The sequence below is a fragment of the Parus major genome, chromosome 3, assembly GCF_001522545.3.
Source record: "Parus major isolate Abel chromosome 3, Parus_major1.1, whole genome shotgun sequence".
In the NCBI taxonomy this organism is placed as follows: Eukaryota; Metazoa; Chordata; class Aves; order Passeriformes; family Paridae; genus Parus; species Parus major.
The window spans coordinates 76910078-76930011 of record NC_031770.1 but is presented as its reverse complement, the minus strand read 5'-3'; the positions used below and the strand labels follow the sequence as shown (position 1 = coordinate 76930011).

At 42.4% G+C, this 19934-nt stretch overlaps 1 protein-coding gene across 2 annotated transcripts in view; it reads right to left on the bottom strand.

The window, feature by feature from the left end:
* The window catches only part of BACH2 (BTB domain and CNC homolog 2), a 139480-nt gene that overhangs the window by 70739 nt on the left and 48807 nt on the right, over positions 1 to 19934 (bottom strand). For both annotated transcript variants that reach the window (XM_033512871.1, XM_033512872.1), the window contains exon 3: positions 8081 to 8231. The gene's annotated coding sequence lies outside the window, so the exon portion shown is untranslated. The remainder of the gene's footprint in view (positions 1 to 8080; positions 8232 to 19934) is intronic.

Genomic DNA, 19934 nt, shown 5'->3' with positions numbered 1-19934 from the left:
TGCTGCTGCCACCGTCTCACAGTACAGCATGAGGTGGCTGTTCAAAGGACTGCAGAAGCTGATAGCCACAGAAAGAGTTTATGACAACTGTAAAAATGCCCGAGTACAGCTTGTTTTCTGTGGTAAAGTTAAAAAAAAAACAACAAACCAAAAACAAGCTGGGGGTTTCCCAAGGTAGCAGTTCTGCTCTGCAACCCAAATGGTTGTTAAAGATCTTCAGCTGAAAATCTCAACCACATTGCTTGTGTCACTTGCACTAATCCTAATTTAGTGGCCACAGGTAGGACTGTTCCCTTCAAACTGTGTACAGAAAATACAACTTCACAGATTCCCTGGAGCAGCTCTACAAGCAGTTAAAAAAATCAAAAAGAGATCCTTCTACCTCTTCAAGAGAAAGGCAAACACCTTAAAAACCTCATCACCATACAAGGGAAAAAATGAAGAGCTCAGCAGTGGGTACTGATAGTTGCACAATGCACCCAATGTGCCATCTCTAAAAATAGCCTGTGTGGCGATACCCCTGGAAGAGTCCAGCATGTCTCATCCCGCTGGAAAGCGCAGCAGCAGTGATCGGCGCAGGAGTGCCGCTGCCACATGACGCACATGCTGTACTCTCTCCTGTCATTATCTTCAAAGCCATCAGGTTTGAACTTACCTGCAGCAGGCACAGCAGTAGAAAAAGAAGGGTGGGTGGGGAGAAAAAAAAACAAAACACCTCTACAACAGTACTGAAAAAGGGAAAATTCCACAGAAAAATATTACAGCAAATGATTACGCCCCTTGTCAGCATCTGAGCACCTACAGGACTGAGACATGCAGGTTATTAGAACAGAGGTAATGTAATTCCCTGCAGCAGCTACTGTGGGGAAAACTAATAACTGCTCAAGTTTTGCCCCTTTCCATCTGAAATATTTTAAGTCTTGATTACTGTATCAGCTCTCTTGCCATTGCCGGCAAGAGCCGGTCCGATGTGCAGCCACAGATGCAGATGTAAAAGCAGAAAGGAACACTTCAGCAAAAAGGCAAAAGTGAGGCAGCAATGACAGGCACTGAGCTCTCCTAGGAAGAGAGGGAGGACTACACCAAGCTAATTCAAAGGGATTTCATATTGCCTAATGAAAGACTCACCATTGACAGCGTGACTAGTCCATGGAACAAATGCGTGCACCTCTAAGTGCCCCCAGCACCCCACATCCTCTGCACCACGTGGTGTTACTCAGAGGGAAAACCTATTGTCTTACAAAGCCCGATTCTCAGGACCAACACCTCTGCTACCCTGCAAAGCCTGGCAAAGCTGAGAAGAGCACGAAGTGACAAGAAAGCAGTGATACTTAAGCTGCCACACAGCAGAAAGCAAGTTTTCAGGCTCTACCTTGGGTCCTGCAGCTCTTGGATAGCTGCTCTCTCCTCTCATCCATCACAAGAACGACATCAGACCGAGAAGCCTGACACGCACAGGCACACTCATTCTCTGGAAATGCCACAGCTACTTAATGAGTGAAGCTGGGACAGCACCAAAGCTGACACCATGAAGCTACAAATTTCCCCACATACACTGACATCTCTCTTCAATATTTCTCTTGGCCACAAGCTGACATATCAATTAATGTGGTCAGAACACATTTAGTAGTTCAAGATACCGCAACTGGTTTAGTGCATTCCTAACCAGTGCAACTACCTGGAAAAGCATCACACAGTGTATTTCAACAGTCATGCTAAAAGCAAACCAAAAGGATTTTATCTGCCAAAAGTTAACCCTGAGAATTTTTTTCTTGAGCTCAGCAGATTTATATAGATTTCCTTTTTTTTTTTTTTTCTCCTTTGCTTTTTCTTTGCCAGAAGATGAAGTTCTGGATCAACAACTCAAGGTACACCACTGAAGTTTTGAAAGTTTTGACTTTAAAGATCTTTCAGTCCTCTCCAAAGCTGCTTTTTCCAGACAGCAGAACAATTCTGCTTCCAAAATTCTTTCATCACCACCTTTAACTCATGTGCTAAACCTAACTGCTTTTTCTATTTTTTTTCCAGTAAGAAGTTGATGAATTAACATAGCCAGACCACACCACAAGTAAGCTCTGACTCTCCTTCCAACACAGACCCATTTACAAGCATTAAACCCCAGGACTCACCCACCAGACAGAGCTGAAGCTGCAGGCAAGCCAGTCATCAGAGCTCAGAGAAATATTATGCTTGCTCCACAAATGCTGAAGCATTTGAATCTTATTTTTAGTTGTACACAAAGGGCAATAAATGGAAAATCTTATTGTAACCACTGCTTTTTCGTGGCCACCCACACTTCCAACACCTACAGCAAAAGTATATAAGTGTAAAAGCCCCAAAACTCATGGCTCATCTGAACAAGGAATGCAAACTAGCCGCTGTTACTTTTTTTTCCAGTTTATGTCTAGAGTGCCATTATATTCTGTGAAACATTGAAGACAACTTTTCACATGCTGTGCTTTTCTACTGTCCAGGATTTTGCTGGATTTTCATACATTTTTTCCCAGTACCAGTGTCCCTGGTAAAGTCCTTCTCTAAGCTAGCTGACCACTGACTGATTTTCAAATGATGAAGTAGAGAAGGTGCTTCCCCATAACTCTCAGTTTCTTCCCCCACTGCCCAAACTACTGAGGTACAAGGAGTTAATGCTTCACTTACCTGTGAGAAATTATGCTGAATACTCTACCCAGAAACTGGCAATTAAAAAAAAAAATCCCTTTACACTCATAACAGTAGAAGAACTTCAAACAAATTGCTGTCAAGGATGATTTCATTGTGTTTAGATCCACTTTACTTCAAGTCACTTTGTAAATTACTCTTTAATTTTATACCTAAAACTCTCAGGTCTACTATGATGCCAGTTTACTCTCCTGTGTGTCCTGTGTCTGATTCTTTCCACTTATAGAAAGTAACACAAGCATGAACCTAATTATCATCTGAAAACCTGCAGAAAACTAATTCAACTGAGTAAAAAAGAAATAAAGGAAAAAAGGTCTTAAGACCAGACCCAACACGAGGGTGATGCCATGCCTGGAGATGTTTAGCGTTAACAATCTCATGCCATTAATCATTTTGCTGTCGTGGAAAGTGCAGGTTATTATAGCAAGAAAACGATCCAACAGAACGCTTTTATGTCGCAGCTCTTTGTACATCATAACAGGAAACATGTCCTACCAGCTAGCAATCAATATTTAACTAAATGATCGAAGACAAAGTGCTGGCTCCAGAAAAATGTACCTTTACCTGCCCTTGCTCATCAGTTGCCCGCTAGACCCAAAAGCACACCACCTTCCTGCAGCTCCTGACACGGCAGGGGCAGAGCTGGCTGCTCTCCACGCGTGCTGCTGGAATCAGGTGTGTGCTTTTCTGCCGAGGATTTAGGTCGCAGGACCCGTGTGCTGAACGCCGCAGAAGCGCGGGTATCTAAGTATTATGAAAATAAATGGGTCATACACCACTGAGCTAACAACCACACCACCCCCAAGCCGGGCACTGAATGACTGTGCACGGCTCTGCCAGAGGGAGAGGAGAGGTTGAGCCAGCAGTGAAAACAAAACTGATGTGGTGAGATGGATGGATTTTACTTTTCACTGGTTTGGGTTACAGAGAAAGTTGGTCTCACTGTCACCATATCTTGGGCTTTTCTATAAAAAAAAAAATCAAAAAAAAAATCAAGAAAAAGCAGCGGTGTACAGGCTGGTAAGATGTCCTGCGGAGATGGGGAAAGGGGAAGTGCCGCTGCCCCGGGCGGAGGGAGGGCTGTGACTCAGTCCCTTGGGCTGGCGCACACACACACACACACACCCGCGCTGTCACCTGCCACAGCAAGAAATAAAAGTCCTGGCCACAACACGGCGGCCCCACGGGAAACGCCGAGTAAACAGATCAATGACGCCGCGTGCCCACGCAGCCTGTGGCACCGCCGGGGTGATGAACAAACAAACCTGTGGTCAGTGGTAGCTAGGCGAGAGGTAGCCACACCTGCACTCTTCAGGCCATGTATTTGTCCAGATATAAAAGTTATTTAAAAAATCGTACTCATACACACACACACACACACATACATACATATACGTAACTTTTATAAATATGTATGTTTGATTTTTATATATACGCACACATCTGCACTTATAAATAAAATGATATTTAGTCAACAGATGTATTTGTATCACAAGCTGTCCCTGGCCACCAGCCTGGTGAGGTGGAGAGGCACTGACAGTGCTGAGAAGCACCCGATCACACCAAGGGACTGACACAGAGGTGCTGGCAGTGGCCAATGCACAGGATGCCACGGGAAGCTGTCAGGGTCCCTGAGGCAGGAGACGACGGTTCACACACTGGTGGCACAAGGTCCAGAGTCCTCATATGCCAATACCATTAAATGGATAAGAAAGTGCTTTTGCCCCTATGAAAACAGCACTCCAGCAGGAAAATGTACCGGAAAAACATGAAAAGCAGACATGGCCACATCTCTCATCCAGTAAGACAAACCTGTCAATGTCCTCAGGTATGCTCATGGCACTTGGGAAGAAGGTTTGCTACTGATGGCTAGGAGTTTCTGGTAAGTCAATGTCCAAAATGATACAATTTTGCCATCAGAAATCTGCTTTTCTTCTGAATTCTGAATTATCTTACCTTTAAGTGCAGATTTAAAAAAAGTTACATTTTTCACAGGCTGTGGTGGTAGGCGGGTGACAGACATTTAACCACCAATATCTGCATATTTAAAATTTTACGTTATTTACATCTCCCTAGAGATGGGCATAGGATAGATTTTAAGAAATCTTTCTAAATTTTTAAAAAATACTCTGAAGAACTCATACCTAGCAAATATGAAATTTCTGTACAGAACCCTGAGTTTTGGTTGCCTTATTTTTTTATCCCGTGTAAACCAATTATAGGCCCTTGCTGAATTCACAACATTGGATAAGCAGTACAAATCTGGTCTTTTTATGAGAAGGACATTGATTTGGATGCTATTTTTGCTGCTTTTAAAGGAAAACACACCAGGCTAAAACAAAAGGAGAAATGTGAGCAGAGTGTGGAAACTGCTAGGAATAATCACCTGTCTCCACTAGGATGCCAGCAGCCCTGCCCCAGCAGCTGCTCCAAGACACAGCTCTGTACATTCTCTGTCATTTGTGACTGTTTGGGATAACAAATGGACAGAGCCTCTCAGCAGAGAGCACAGCTTCTCCCCGACCGCTGTACTCCCACATTACAATACACTCAGTCTAACCTACCCAGGATTAATTCCCAGAGAACCTGGAGAAATGAGATTTTCTTTACTATCTTGGCACATGCACTGTAACAGGGTTTTGCAATATGTTCCGTCAGAGCAAGCAAGGGACATTCTGCTTTGAACTCACACATCAGTAAGAACTATTTTAATGGAGATTTTATCAATCAGCATCCTAGTAGTCCTATAGAAACAAAATAATAAATGGAAGGGGGGAAGGGTGTACTTGTTTATCCCACTGCACCCTGGGAAAAGCAAACAAGAATGGGGTTGTTAGAGCTGGGTCAACCTTGTGCAACTGCTCTTTCCAGCAGGGCTAATTAACAAGTGAAAGTCTGCTTCTTTCTATGCAAATTGCTATAACGAGGTAATTGTTACAAGCAGAGTCTGTCATCAAAGAACAGCCAGACAATGGGAAACACTGAGAAATCAAATAGGCAACGGGCAGCTTGCCCTCATGTCTACCTGTGCCGGCATGGATCTGCACACATGATGTGTGCAACCCCAGCCAACAGCCTGTGAGGTGATGCATGGGTTTTCGAGGAGCTAGAGTACACACCATGTTTTAAAAATGATGCACAGCTCAAGCACATAACCACAGTCAAAAGAGAAAGAAGAAAGGAAAAGAAAGGAAAGGCACATATTTGATGACGGCTCCTATATCCTCATGCTGGTTTTCAAGTTCATTTGGTCCTCAGACCTGATTTTGTTCCTTGAAAAGGAGATGTCTGATTATTTGTAGCGCAGCTAAAAGCAAGACAAAACTTCCTATGCAATTCTTGGAATGAGAGAGGGTTTTTCTTTCCCATTTTTGTCTGCTTTTTCAAGTCCCCCAACAAGGATGATATTTTTGAAGATAGTTCCTCTGGAAGTGTTTTTAATAGTGAATTTGCAAGATGCCTAATGTTAAGCTTTTCAAACATCATGAGAAAAGCCTGCAAAAAATTGTGAATAAGGCTTGCAAACCTCATGGGAATAGTGCTAAGTAGGACTAATGAAAAACAGAAAAAAAGCTTTTTCTGCCTGCCTAGCTGTTACAACTCATATTTTCAAGTCTTCTTCCCTAAAGACAAGCACTAAAAACAAATTTCAAGCCAGATCCAAAATTTTTCTCCTAGTCAGACGATTCCTGCTAAGGGGGATTTGATTAATAACTGCACCAGAGAATGCCAGACCCTCAAGGAAATGGCAACACTCTCCCTTTTTTGGAAAACTAAATCAAACTCACACCTTGTAAGGCATCTTTGACAGTGAATTCTGTTACTACCCAGACTTTCTCCACTGCCTATGACTTCACCATTGTTTTTGCTGATACCCATCACATCAGAGAAAAAAATTCCTGTCTTTAAAAACTGAATTTCCATATGCATTAAAGAACATTGTCCTCTTTTTGCAGTAGACCTTTCTTGTTTTAAATACATATTTTAGTGTCACATAAGCAAATAAAGTACCGCAAATAAAGGTGTACTTCTAAAGTAAATTCCTCATTCCCTCGTATTTTTCCCTAAAACACTCGTATTTTTTAGAAGTAGTATTACAGATCAGTTCCTAAGATTAAAAATGGTATTAGTAAGCATTCAAGAAAAATTGACCAGTAAGGAATGGTCTGCTTCACTGACCTGTTCTGCCTAAACTGCATCATATGCATTTGTTACTGCAGTGAACAAACACGGGCAGGAACATGCACAGTGCCACACTGTGAACCACGATTCTGTATTACCTCCTTTTGCCAAGCTGCTCTATACCACTGTCCTGAAGATAAAAACCTCTTAACCACAAAGAGTTTTGGTTTTGTTTCAAGAAACAATGAAATTAAGTTGCACTTAATTAAAGCTTCTTCCCAAACTTGTCAGCTCTGGGGTGTCCCACCCTCCACAGAGCACAGACCATCGCATCCATGCCATCCTTAGAGTGGTCCAGAAGCTTCTTCTACCTCAGAAACCAGAATTAGGGCTAGAACTGCTGACAAACTGCAAAGGGCCAAATCTATTTCTCCCCACTGATTTTAAGCCAGGCTGTGCTATGGAGTGTTTCAGAGGAAGACTCAGTCATTGTGGGATCAAGGATGAAATATGTGCACAGGACCATAAGCTGCTCCCCATCTTGGGTGAAATACCCAAGCACAACAAGCACTGGGGAATACTACCCTGTCTGAGAAGTTAGGAAGGGATCTGCAGTCCCCTCAATCTGTCCCTAGTAGATCTATGCAAAACTTTCTTTACCCTCCTACAGTCAGGTGGAGCACTTAATTCCACCTGGAAGAAGCTGGAGGTAGCAATGAAGATACTTCTAATGCTTACAGAGCCTTTTGGGGCAGCAGGCTGAAGGATAAAGCAGCACCAGGGTTCCTCCAAGGGAAATATTCCAGGAACCCAAAAGGTGAAGGATATGGGTTTTATCATGGGAGAAACAGAAGGGTGCCTGCAGTCCTGCTGGGCAGATGATGGCCTCTGAACTCACACAGAGCACGTGCAGCCTTGGCAGAGCACAGCAAGGTAAGTGTACACACAACCAGCCCGTTGCAGAGAAAAACAAAGCGTAGTTAGAGCAACGGGGTGAGTAGAGCTATTTTAAGTACTTCTTGCCATGGTTTACTGTAGTAGCAGAACACTTAGAAAAGCCGTCAAAATGACAATCACTATTTAGGTTAAAAAAGCAAGTAACTACTTCAATAACAATTTATTCACCACCTAATGTTTGCAGTTGAATTACAGCTTTTACAGTGTTTTTCTAAAGTGTGATATTTACTGCCTCTACCTTGCTTCCCCAAGATCTTTTTTTCCTTTCCTTTTTTCTTTTGTTTTTTTCTTTAAATAGAAAGTAATTGGAATCATGACTTACATGTAACTTTTCTAGGTTCTGTGCTGGCTAAAATATTCTCACGATGCAGGGAACAGGATCAGTGGAGAAATTAAGAGGCTGCTGCAATCCATTAAGAAGTGACCCTCAAAAGTTCTGTAGGACAGTGTTCTGGCAGCTCAGATGGAGCAACCTAAAATAAAATGAAGGCAAGAATTAAAAAAAATCAAGCACTGAATCTTCACAAACACCTCTTTGTTTTTCTCCTTCTGATTCTAAAAAATGCACTGGGGCATCTTTTTTCTTAAATATAGAATGTCTTTATGCCAAACATGACAATTAATTTATGTCCACTTCACACTTCCTCAAAGCTTTAAGCTGTAGATACCTTCCTACAAAGACCATGTTTTCCTTCCATTTGTATAGTATGAGGCCCCTGAAAAGAATTACCAAGCAGATAAACTAACATCTTTGTGATTATTCTACCAGATCACACCACAGGTATGTGCATTGTTATGCATACATACTATGGAATTCTGTATGGGTTGGAATGGGTTGGAACCAGGTTAGCTTTAAATCTCAACCAAAATCACCCTACAGTTCTATGAAATCGCACATAATACCAGAAAGAAGTTATAACAAAACCAGCAGATCTAGTGGGCTTTATATAGTAATTAATACTGGCTTTTGTAAAAGCTTTGGATTGATTTTATCAAGGAATTTAAGTTAGGAACACAAAATTTGTTCCTTTGTTTCTCCTTTACTCTGGGGAGCTTCAGAGAAGAAACACCATCAGCATAATTTGGTATCCCTGGGTTGATGCAGTGTATGTCATAATCCTGCAGCCACCCTAAAGCAAAAAGCCACCTGTCACACCAGTCCATGTCAAAAGAAAACTGGAGAGAGAATGAAATGTTCATCTGCCCACAGAAAATTCACTGTGCTGTCACCTCTGTGCCAGGGGCTCAGGGCTCAGTCCCTGGAGGGGAGGCACTCTGGGGTGGGGAAGGCTGCTGAGAGCAGGGCTGAGAGCAGGGGGCTGGAGGTGGGGATGAAACCCCCAGCAGTCAAGTCCCAGAATCACCACACAGCCCAGATCCCACAGTGCCCACAATCCAAATCCCAGACTCCGGAAAAGGCTTCCCCCATCTATCAAGGAAGCGGTCACACTCCGAAGTGGTTGGAGAGGAAATACTTGTGGAAGGAGAAGTAATTAGCTTTAAGCTACAGGGGTTCTCAAGTTTTCAGTGGGTTTTCAGGGATTTTCAAGTTGCCAGTGCCCAACACTTTACTGTTTTCCTGGAAAAAACACTGGAATGCTTAACTACTATTTACTTGAGTGAAGTTGGCAACTGGGAGTGGAAAAGAAGATGGTCTTCTTTTGAACAGAAGGGGACAGCAGCAGTACAAGCAGGGGCATGTATCTGTCTTTACAGGATCACTGCAAAGGCTGTGCCTGCAGAATTACCACAAGCTAAAGCTAGATAAAGAGGGAAGTGAGGAAGAGAAAAATAAACCCCAAAAGTTTAGATTTTTTTTAAAACTACTAATATTTTTTTAAAATGTTGCAAAATCAACTCTTCAGTAAAAAATTCTGGTTTCTCAAGAAATGCCTGCTACATCTGTTTTTGACTAATGCCTGTTTATGACTCCATAAAAAAAGTGTGTGGGGGGGAAAAAATCCCAAAACACAGTGCAAATGAGAGGTATTTGGTTATTTTTCTAAGTATGCTGTTCCTGGTAAAAATGGTTCAATATTTTCTGAGCAGTGATCCTACTGAATTTTACACCAAGTCTTGTGGGGAATTGGTTCACTTACAAAAAGCAAGTTATTTCCTCTGGATGGAACCCTCCTAGATGGTTTACCAACAGATGCTCAAACTCTTGCTACCTCTAAGAATTACCTAATTAGTTACTTGAAAAGAATCACAAGGCTGTGCAAGGAGCACAATGCTTGTATCTCTTTATACAGTTTTCTCCAACTGGGCATAACATTCACCGACAGACTATAAGAGTACCAAATATTTATGGTCACAAATATACATTATCTAAATTGTCTATAAACCTAAAAATATAAACTCTAAATCTGTTTAGTAATAAATCACTGGTAGAACAAAAATAACTGTTGCTTGCTCAATGGCCAAAGGACTAAAACCAGGGAAGCCTCTGTGTTTTCAATGTTAAGTTAGTTTCCCAAGCAAAAATTGCAAATGCCACAGCGTATCAGAAGAAAAAGAGAATAAACAGAAGTTGGGAATAGGGAAACAAGGAAAAAAAAAAGGGGGCGGGAAAGGGAAAGAATTTTAGCACCACTGAAGCTTTTCTGAGAAGGACTGATTGATGTTCACTGCTGTAGAAAGCATGAGGCTGCATCCCAAACATTTCATTCCCTTCTGCAAATGTCTCACTCCATACCTCTCCCCATGTCCCCCAGATATTCTTGCCCTATGCGGGATGATCCAGCCAGCATCAGGTTTTACACATGATCTAAAAGACTAAAGCAGGAATCTCTCTGCCCAGGGGTCAGCTTAGGGTAGAATGAAACTTAACCCCCGCCTACGCTCAGCACGAGGGCTTCTTCATGCTTTCCATTCGACAAAAGACTTTTCCTGAAACAGGCAAATTATTAAAGGCAAAGGTGTTATTACAGCTGCAAACTTAAAGGAATACATAAAACCTGAGTTCATGTGAAGAGCCAATGGTGCACCTACTGCAGAGGAATTTCAGCAGCTTAACAGGCTGATCAGCCAGGTTTATGGCATTAGGAAGAGCTGGATTTTAGGCAGGGTAAGATGTACTCTCTGCTCCAAGGCTTGTTCACATCAAGGTTTCAGCTCTCAGCACAGACCTGCACATGTGGGCCATCAGTTAACAGGGTCATGAGAGGCCACAAAATCACTGTCCTACACCAGCTTGAAGACACAGCCCCTGCAGTCTTGGAGGTTGCAAGAAAAACCTTCTATTTATTCTAAAAAGAATAATCCACCTTAACAGCCTGCAAAGAAATATAGAAAAATAATAATACTTCCAACTGGACTTAATAAATCTGTTTGATTTTTTTTTTTAATTGTTTTATTTAACAACCTCTTGTACATTTTTGAACCAGGTTACGCATTCTTTCCCCCTTTCTGATGGCTTCCAGTACCCTCCTGGTAGCTGAAATTAGCACTGAGGAATGCAAATGTAAAGGAAGACACACCAGACATTTTAACTGGCAGAAGAATGCATGAAGTTAAAAAACCATTTGCTTCAATAAAACACCTTCCAGTTTGGATTTCTGTTATAGAGGGTGTTCAAAGGAGAGGTTTTGTTTTCAATAGGGCTTTAATGTTTAAGAGAAGGAAAACTGGCAAGTTCTTCTATTTGCAACAAACAAACCACGAAAGGTGAATTAAGAAGGGCAGGATGAATGTACCTGGGTACTACTCCACTTATCACAAAAGGTGATTCAGACACAGAAAATTGTGTAGTTCTGCTCAAGAAAATCAGAGGTGCTGGGTGGGCCATGAAGGAAGTAAGTAACAAATGCAACAAATACACAGTGGGTTTTTTATCCTGATGTTCAGCACAGGTGGATAAAGTGAGGGCTAAGTAAAATGACCCACAAGTAGACAAGTTGGTGAGGTTCTGTCAGATGTGCACAGGAGTTAAAAAAATATTTAAGGAAGGCTGAGCACCTGCAAGCTGGGAGAGGTAAGCACAGGTGTGCAAACAGAGTTGGTGTTTTCTGAAGCAATGCCTCACTTGGCGGAGTGCAATGATGCTGCTTTCACAAATATGTGCAGAAATTGATCCCTGTGAAGTCAAGGATCCCGCTTTGCCACATGCAATACTATCACAGATCAGCAAACGTGTTTTCCTTACGTTTTGTATGTAATTTCTTTCTGGTTGAAACAGCTTCATTGGAACATTTGTAGCTTGAAGGGTCGCCTGAGGCTGAGAAGGCATTTGCAGTGCTCCTGACATCTAATGCATGATCTCTCCCTGAAATCTGTAAATTAAACCCAAGATGATATGGATACCTGTGTCACAAAAGAGACACAAGGGTCTGCTTCACCCTCAGTGCACCTCATTTCCTCATAATAACCCGCGTAGCTCTTCCAAAGGGAAAGAACACGCTCATCTATCACTCCTGCTTGTTCCCACGTGCACTGTTTAACCAGGGGCAGCCAAAACAGGAGTCAGAAGGGCTTCTTCCCCAGTGTCCAAAGGCAGAACACCAACACAACCAAGGAGGTGTGGACCACAAACAGGGAGGTACCCACCCATCCCAGTGCTGCGAGTGCATCCCAGAGCTCTGCAGTGCATCCCTATCTGGGTGAGCTGTGTCAACAGCCAGATATGAGATTGAACTATTCCCTCAGGTAATGGCAAGACAATGTGAGGAACCACCCTAGCTAGAAACTATGACTGAAGTCACCAGAAGAGCCTCAAGACAACTGTTGCTGGCTGACTGGCTGCAGGCGAAGGCAGCTGCTGCTGCTGCCCTGGAGTGCTCCAGAGTCTGCAAACTGGATTTTTACCACCTGCACTTAACAAAACCAACCAGGCTTAAACAGAAAACCTTTACAGGAGCAGGGGAATGTACATAGTGAGAATTTTCCACCCTTCCTTGTCCTCTGGTTGCAGTTAAGTCTGTGACACATCAACCAGACAGGGCTAGGAGAAGGCATAAGGCTGTAGTTCAAGAGTATTGCCACAGGAACTTGTAAATCTTTTTATGTAAAACCTGAATGATTTTCACATTGGAATATACTTGACTTAAAGCTACCATCGAAAATATTTTATCTTGGGGTTATGACTCATGAAAGAATGGCTAGGTGTGAAAGGAAAGTTAATATATTCTGTGAGAAAAACCCCCTCCCCAGCAACTTTATCAGATGACACGAGTTGAATATTTATGTCCTGTGCAGTAAAACCAACAGACAGCAAAAGCCACAGCCTAATACTTTGTGTCAGATCTGATGAAAATTCAGATACCTAGCTTATTTCCCCTTAAGGGCTGGAAATTATGGTGAACACACATGCAGACAGGAGAAAATGAGATGGTTCAGTGATGAGGATGAAACTGGGGTCCCTCAGTCTGGCATGTTGGAGGCTGATACCAGACTAGCCAGCGCTGGTTCTCTCGGGTAAGAATGCTTCCCAGGTCATCACAAAATGACACAGCTTGCTGGGTTAATGCTCCAGGACTCCTGACCCAGCACATGTTACCCACAAAAACACACCCCTGCCATGGCAAAAAGATGTTCCCGTGTTGAATGATTATCACAGTCAGACTTTTACTGCTGATTTCTTTTAAAAGTTGCAAATTGAGAAAACAGTTAATATACAGAATGAAAGAACAGGCCACAGTCAACCACAAAAACTTCCCATAAGGTTCAGCATGTGGGAAACAGATAAGTAAATGCTGCGAAAGATGAACAATATTTAAGTATTAACACAAATGTTTGTTTTGGGAAGGTTTATCTGGCATCTCTACCGGTTTTCCTCCAAGCTCTAATACAAAAATAACTACGTCTAACTGCAACTGGGAAGAGATGGCAGCAGCTCAACACTGCTCCCTTTTTTCCCTCTGTATTCAGAAAAAAAAACCCACTACTGTCTTACAGTGTCACACAAACTAATTTTAAGGTGATTTTGGATGAAGTCAGAATACATTTACAAGTTCAGAAAGTTCAGTCAGTGGTCTCCTTTTCATCATCCTGTGGAAGGAGGACATACATGTGCAACATAACGGCAGGAGAAAGAGTTTTTCCTCCAGCTGTACAGCTGGTCCCCCCCGTTACAACATGAAGTGAGGAAATTATCCTTTAGCTCATATAAATCCTGGATGTAATTGTTGCTGCAAACTATGAAGAGGGGAGCACACAATGATGGATGTACACGTCTTGCCTGTGCAAACTGTGGTAGGGCTGAAAGTGGGCAAATTCTGCATCTCCCTTGAAGGAGCTTCTCTGTCTCCATCCTCACTCCAAGCAGGGGAAAGTCAAAAGACCTGAAACTGGGTAATCTTCAGTGGTTGTTAAAAATATAAAAAGAGAAAGGCAGAATGGTGATGGGAAAGAGGTTCAAAAATATGTTCCCTCTTGGGTGAACTCATGTCTTTCTAACAAGAAAAGCCAGAGAGGCCACGCAGAGTAATGCTGAGAAAAAGGAAATGGTACTTCATTTTAGCCAGAGTCATAAATCTTACCAGCGAGCCTCTAACGGCAAAACGGCGAGCAGGGGAATTTTTATACAGAGATAATTAGTTGCGAGCTGATATCGGGTTTACTGTGCTGTGCACTCCGTGTGTGCAACATGTTCTCAACCTGCAAAACCCCTGTGCGAAGCTCTGGCTGCCTTGCTGCCACTGGCTTTGCCAGAAGGCAAGCAGCTGGAACTCACAGAAACCCTTAGGAGAAAAAAAAGGAGAAGATGGAACTGGGTATTTCTGCTCCACAGAAATCCTGTCTGTAGCCCAGAATGATTCTTCCAATGGGGAAAATGCACATGTTTATAAAACCACATCCCTCTGCTACAGGGGAGATGGACCAACAGGACACCTTGCGCCACCATTAGCACCCTCATCTTCTGGGATACAGACAACACTCACAGATCCTACAGAGCAGGCAGGTGGGTCAGGGAAAAGGTTTATCCATTGAAGTGAGAAACAAAATGTGGTTGAGGGAAATTTATCAGCCAGACAAAAACAGTTGTGAAAATGCCTCACAAGGACTGAAGTGAATGGGACCTTCCCTCCACCTGTGCTGGGAACAAGACAGCCCATCCAAAGGTGCCTGTTCCTCGACATCTTGCTCTGTTTCAGAGAACAGCCAGAGACTTGCACTAGTGACTGACACAAGCAAAGACTCCACCACAGCTAATAGTCAGACTGCACTTCCAGTCAAAGAGAAGCCGTGTTTCGGTTTCTAGATGAGAGGGAGCCCAGGAGACATGCCAGCAGCACTCCGGGTGTGCTAGGTGCCAGCAAGCATCCTAGCACTTGTGAAGCTACTTTAAAAGGGATATGTTTGGTCTACATGAGAGAGTCTGGAAGCCTTCATCCCCAAAAGATGCCTAAGTTAGGAAATGGCCCGGAAAGGGCAGCAGCTTGCAAAGGGACAGCTTGATGAGAAGAGAGAGCCCACCCCAGTTTTACGAGGAGCTTTGAGGCTAATGATCTGCACAGGCTACCTTGGTGCTCCCTACAGACTTTCTGCCCATCCCCTATTTTCTTTTTCACCCCCAACCTAGTGCAACAGGACAGATATACCCATTGCTTGATCACACTCATCTGCTGGCCCATAACAGCTGGAGGCAGGTGGGCCTGGGGGCAAACCAGCTTTGTCTGCATTGGGTTAAAGCATCAGGTCTTTTGTCAAAGGCTCAGTTCGCCTGCTACCGTATGTTAAACTGAAAGACCAATCTGTATTTACTGCGCTAAGCTACAATTATGGGGGTTTTTTAATCATTCAGCCTAATGGTACACAGCTGTCACAAGAATCTTTGAACACATCACTGGCACTCTTTGATCTGATTAACCAGATAAGGAACCGCAGCCAAAAGATATGAAAGGATGAGTCCAAATTTCAAACTCTCAGCTGAGCAAAGAATTTCATTCAAAGGAATGTGCAAATAGAGGAGGGAGGAGGTTCACAATGCAAATGAAGGTTTTGTTTACTACTGATACAAGCAGGTGAAATACCTTCCATTGCATGGTTAAAGAATCAATGGACCCCAGCCTCAAAGTGGTGCTGACAGTGGTGTTACATCTGCCACACTAATCTGTGTGGATGCCAATATTTGTATCATCTTTATCCCAGACAGGAACGGAGAGGCTTTCTTCCACGGGGATGCTTTTTAGACTGAAGAAGCCTCCCTGTGATACAGAAGAGCTACGAGGGCATGGCCCCTTCACCCAAACTGCTTCTGTTCAGCATGTTTCTTCAGAGAGAATAGTATTTATTTTTTTCTAATTCAAGACAGCTTTATTTGCTTTTATTTCTAGCATAATGTTTACTATTCCAATCAGAACATTCTGTAATCTCATCTAAATGTTTTATTATTAATTGCTGCACCCCACACCCCACCCTTAATAACTATCCTCGGGAGAGGTAAACATTTCAACACAACTTACTCTAGTTAAAGCCATGAATATGCATTATTTATTTATTTAGGTAAACAGTAATTAAGAAAAATCACCAAACCGCCTTCTCTTTGAAATGAGCTCTACTTTACCAGCCTTGCTGTGGGAATTGCAAGTCCTTTAAACACATCTATTACTTTGTCCTCCTCCACCATGATTTACATTGATGGGCCTCAGACCACACTACAGCTGCCAGAAGAGCAGTCAGTCCCTATGCTGAAGCTGAGTGATAGGTCCAAAGCATCCAGCAAGGATAAGCAAGAGGTACCAAGATGTCAGCAGAGAAGAAAGCTACAGGATGAGGAAATAAATGCTACTATCTATCACTCAATATGATGATTTTTAAGTTTTTTTGCAGGAAGACAACCACTACTAACATGAAAACACTCATGACCCCCTTCTGCCCTCTCCATACAGATGGAGGGCTATGTTCTGGCAAACAGAGGGGCTTGTGACCACTGAAGCCTCTCCATGCTAAGCTGGGGAGCAGCCAGCCCCAAACCAAGGTTGTTTTTGTGCCAGAACAGTCAGATATGTGCTGCATATAAACATACATACATACATATATATATATCTATATATATGTGATTTATGCATTGGGTAATAAGCAGCTAAGTGACTCCACTCAATTCCCTTGGTTTTCTTCCTCAGTGTTAAATTAACTCAAATATTACAACATCCCATCCTGACTTACATTTCCACCAACATTTACCACAAGCCATGACAGAATATGGCAGCACCAGAGGCAATGAAGCCACTAACAGGACACTCAATTTTTTAAACCAAACAAGTCAGACACACCAAGATAGTCCTGACATGGTTGATCATCCAGCCTAAGGATTGCACCAGCTCTACAAGAGAGGAATCAAAATGTATCCCAAAGAGAAAGGGATTTTCACAGATCTAAAACTGTTAGGTAAATAGATAAAATTGCGGCTGGGGCTTTGTTTCAGCTTTCAAAGCTGATTTCCGGGCACCGTTCAGAGAAATGCTTTGCATTTCCATTTCTGACTCACCCGCTTTAACAAGTGCACTCACTGGAATTACTAAGCATGGGATTTCATCAAAACATTTCACTTTCTGAATCAAAGTACTTTTCAATTTTACTGATGTGAACTTATCTATAAAATTTACCATGGTAACAACACTGGCGATATGCAGGTACGAGTGCACAATACGACGTGTCAGAGGACCCTTCTCCCACCAGGCATCCCACCAAGGTACAGGAATGCCTCCCAAATTCTGCCCAATCACTCCAAGCACGCAGACACCAGTCTCTCACATCCCCATCACAAAGTGATACATGCTCCCAGAGACACATTTAAACATCAGGTATGAATGAAAAGCATTCCTGAAAAGAATCGGTTATGAAACCGAAAATCGGAGATCGCCGCAGCACTGTGCCCAAGTTGAGTCATCAGTTCCCTTTACAGCCTAATAATTGACACTGCCTTGATCAGAATGACTGATCCAAATGTAGCTTTGTGTTTGTGTGTTTTTGTTGGTTTCTTTTTAATTAAAAAAAAAAAAAAAGATTTCTTATGTAAACATGCCGTCTGTCATCTTGCAGGAGTGTTTGTATTCTTCAGATCACGGGAAACATCTGTCAAAACCAGACTTCGCTCTCCTCAATCAACTCGATACAGTCTTAATCAGACTGTACTACAAAGAAACGAAAAACTGGTCTTGTTACAGAAAAAACATGCTGCCAACTCTCAGTGGAGGTACTGATTTTATTTCACTTTCTTGGGATTAAGTGCTGCAAAGATTATTAAAAGAGTTCCCTCCTTCCCCTGCGGGATCTCTCCCCCAAAGGAAATCCTGGGAATTTACATGCTGCTTTTCTCCTCTTTGTGCGTGTTTCCAAAATTAACTACCTTCCAGCAAGAGAGAGATGGGAGAAGAATCAAGGTATAGTGAAACTTCAGAGCATGCTGATTTCCCACCTTTTGACATGGGTATTTGGATAACGGAGGGATTCCCCTTCTGATGCTTGCAACAAATAAACACTCCCACGCGTCTGCATCCCACAAGGTCACACCTCCCCAAAATGATTCATTAGGTATTTTCACATCTTCTACATAGGGAAAGATCGAGTGAGGTTGCAACTGCCTCTAGCGGTGTTTTCTGAAGAAAAGGTGACACAAAACTGGGTGGTTGCTACTACCAGGATAAGGGCAATGTTAGACTTGCCATATTGTGAGTCTTCTACCAGGGAATCTGCCCTGGAATAGCAAAATTATTATGACAAAATTAAAAAGAAGCCAATTAGAGAGACAATGTGAGATTATAACGGAAAGAGCAGGCTACTCCATTAGCAACCAAATGAAGAGGAGATGACTGTGGCAGGAGGACCAGGATCAATGGGTACCAGCCAGGTGTCTGAGTTGGGGCTGTATGCAGAACTCTGTTAAGTGGACCAATAATTTATACAATAAGGGGACAGTACTGGTAACATTCAATAGTATATATGGACTTAATTAGACGTACGCCCCTGGAGGGGTGAGAAATTAATGGCCATGTCTGTATTAGCTTTTACCCTTAGACCTAAATGACTCCACTGGAACTGTGCTGCTGATACAGTGCCCAATTTTTGTATTTTATCTGGCAGTAGCTCCAGCCTGGTGCTGCAGACTGAGCACCCACCAGCAGCTGGAGTACATCCCCAGCACTGCTGGAGGCACAACTCTCAGCACATATCAGTAATCCCTGGATTACACATCATGCCACTAATTTTTAAATACAAGGCATGAGATAGGAGGAGAACCTTGGTATGCTTTGGAGAAGACGGAGGAGGACCCATCTAAACACGGGGTACTGAGAGTAATACAACAGCAGACTTTAAAACAAGAAGACAGACTAAATCCAAAGCTGTGAAGGAGAAGAAAAGATAAAACACATGGCATAAAAAGGGAAAAGGAACGATCTACTGGCTGAAGATGATGTTAGATTGTTATTTCCCTAACTGTTGTGGATAGTTGGACATGAAACTAATACCACACATATCTGCAAAAATTGTACTGTTTTGAATGGAGTGGAATTTGGTTTAAATGAAAGTCTTGCTTTAAAAAAATCCTCAGGCAAGTAATTTCTTTGAAGTAAGAAATTACTGCATAGCTACACTTACCAAACAAACCTGTGACAATACTAAACAAGACTAAATCTCAACTGTGTTTGAGAAATAATGTCCAGAAGAATATAAATATAGCTCTGCTCAGCACAGAATCCAATGAGTATCATCAACCTTGCAACATCTTGGGGAATGTTATAATTTTCTAAGCAACACTTATATCGACTTCAGTTATTTTAGAGAGAAATGGACTGCCACATTCCCCAAATGTAGGTGAAACATTATTTTGGCCAGGTTTGAGATGAGACTGGATTTACCACTGGTTTCATCTGCCTGACCTAAGATAACACGTGTTTTCAACTGTGACTTTCATAAACTCTTCAAAGTTTCATTTTACTATTCTAAGTTCCAAGGGTGACAATATGAAGACAGAGGAAGCAAAAAAAGCCTGGATATGAATGAAAAGCACTTTGGACTGTCAAGCCAGCAAGTGTAAGAATTGTATTTGGCTTTGTGAGAGCATTGCCAATACTAACAAGCCATGTGCTGTCTGCTGCTGCATATCAGCAGGTCATGCACAAGCTTCCATTAATACCTTGATGCATGCAAAGTGGACAAATTCTGAAGAGCCCTCTGTATTTGCTTTCAAGTTAATTTTGTTAACTCTTGAATGTCCTGATTAAAAAAAAAAATAA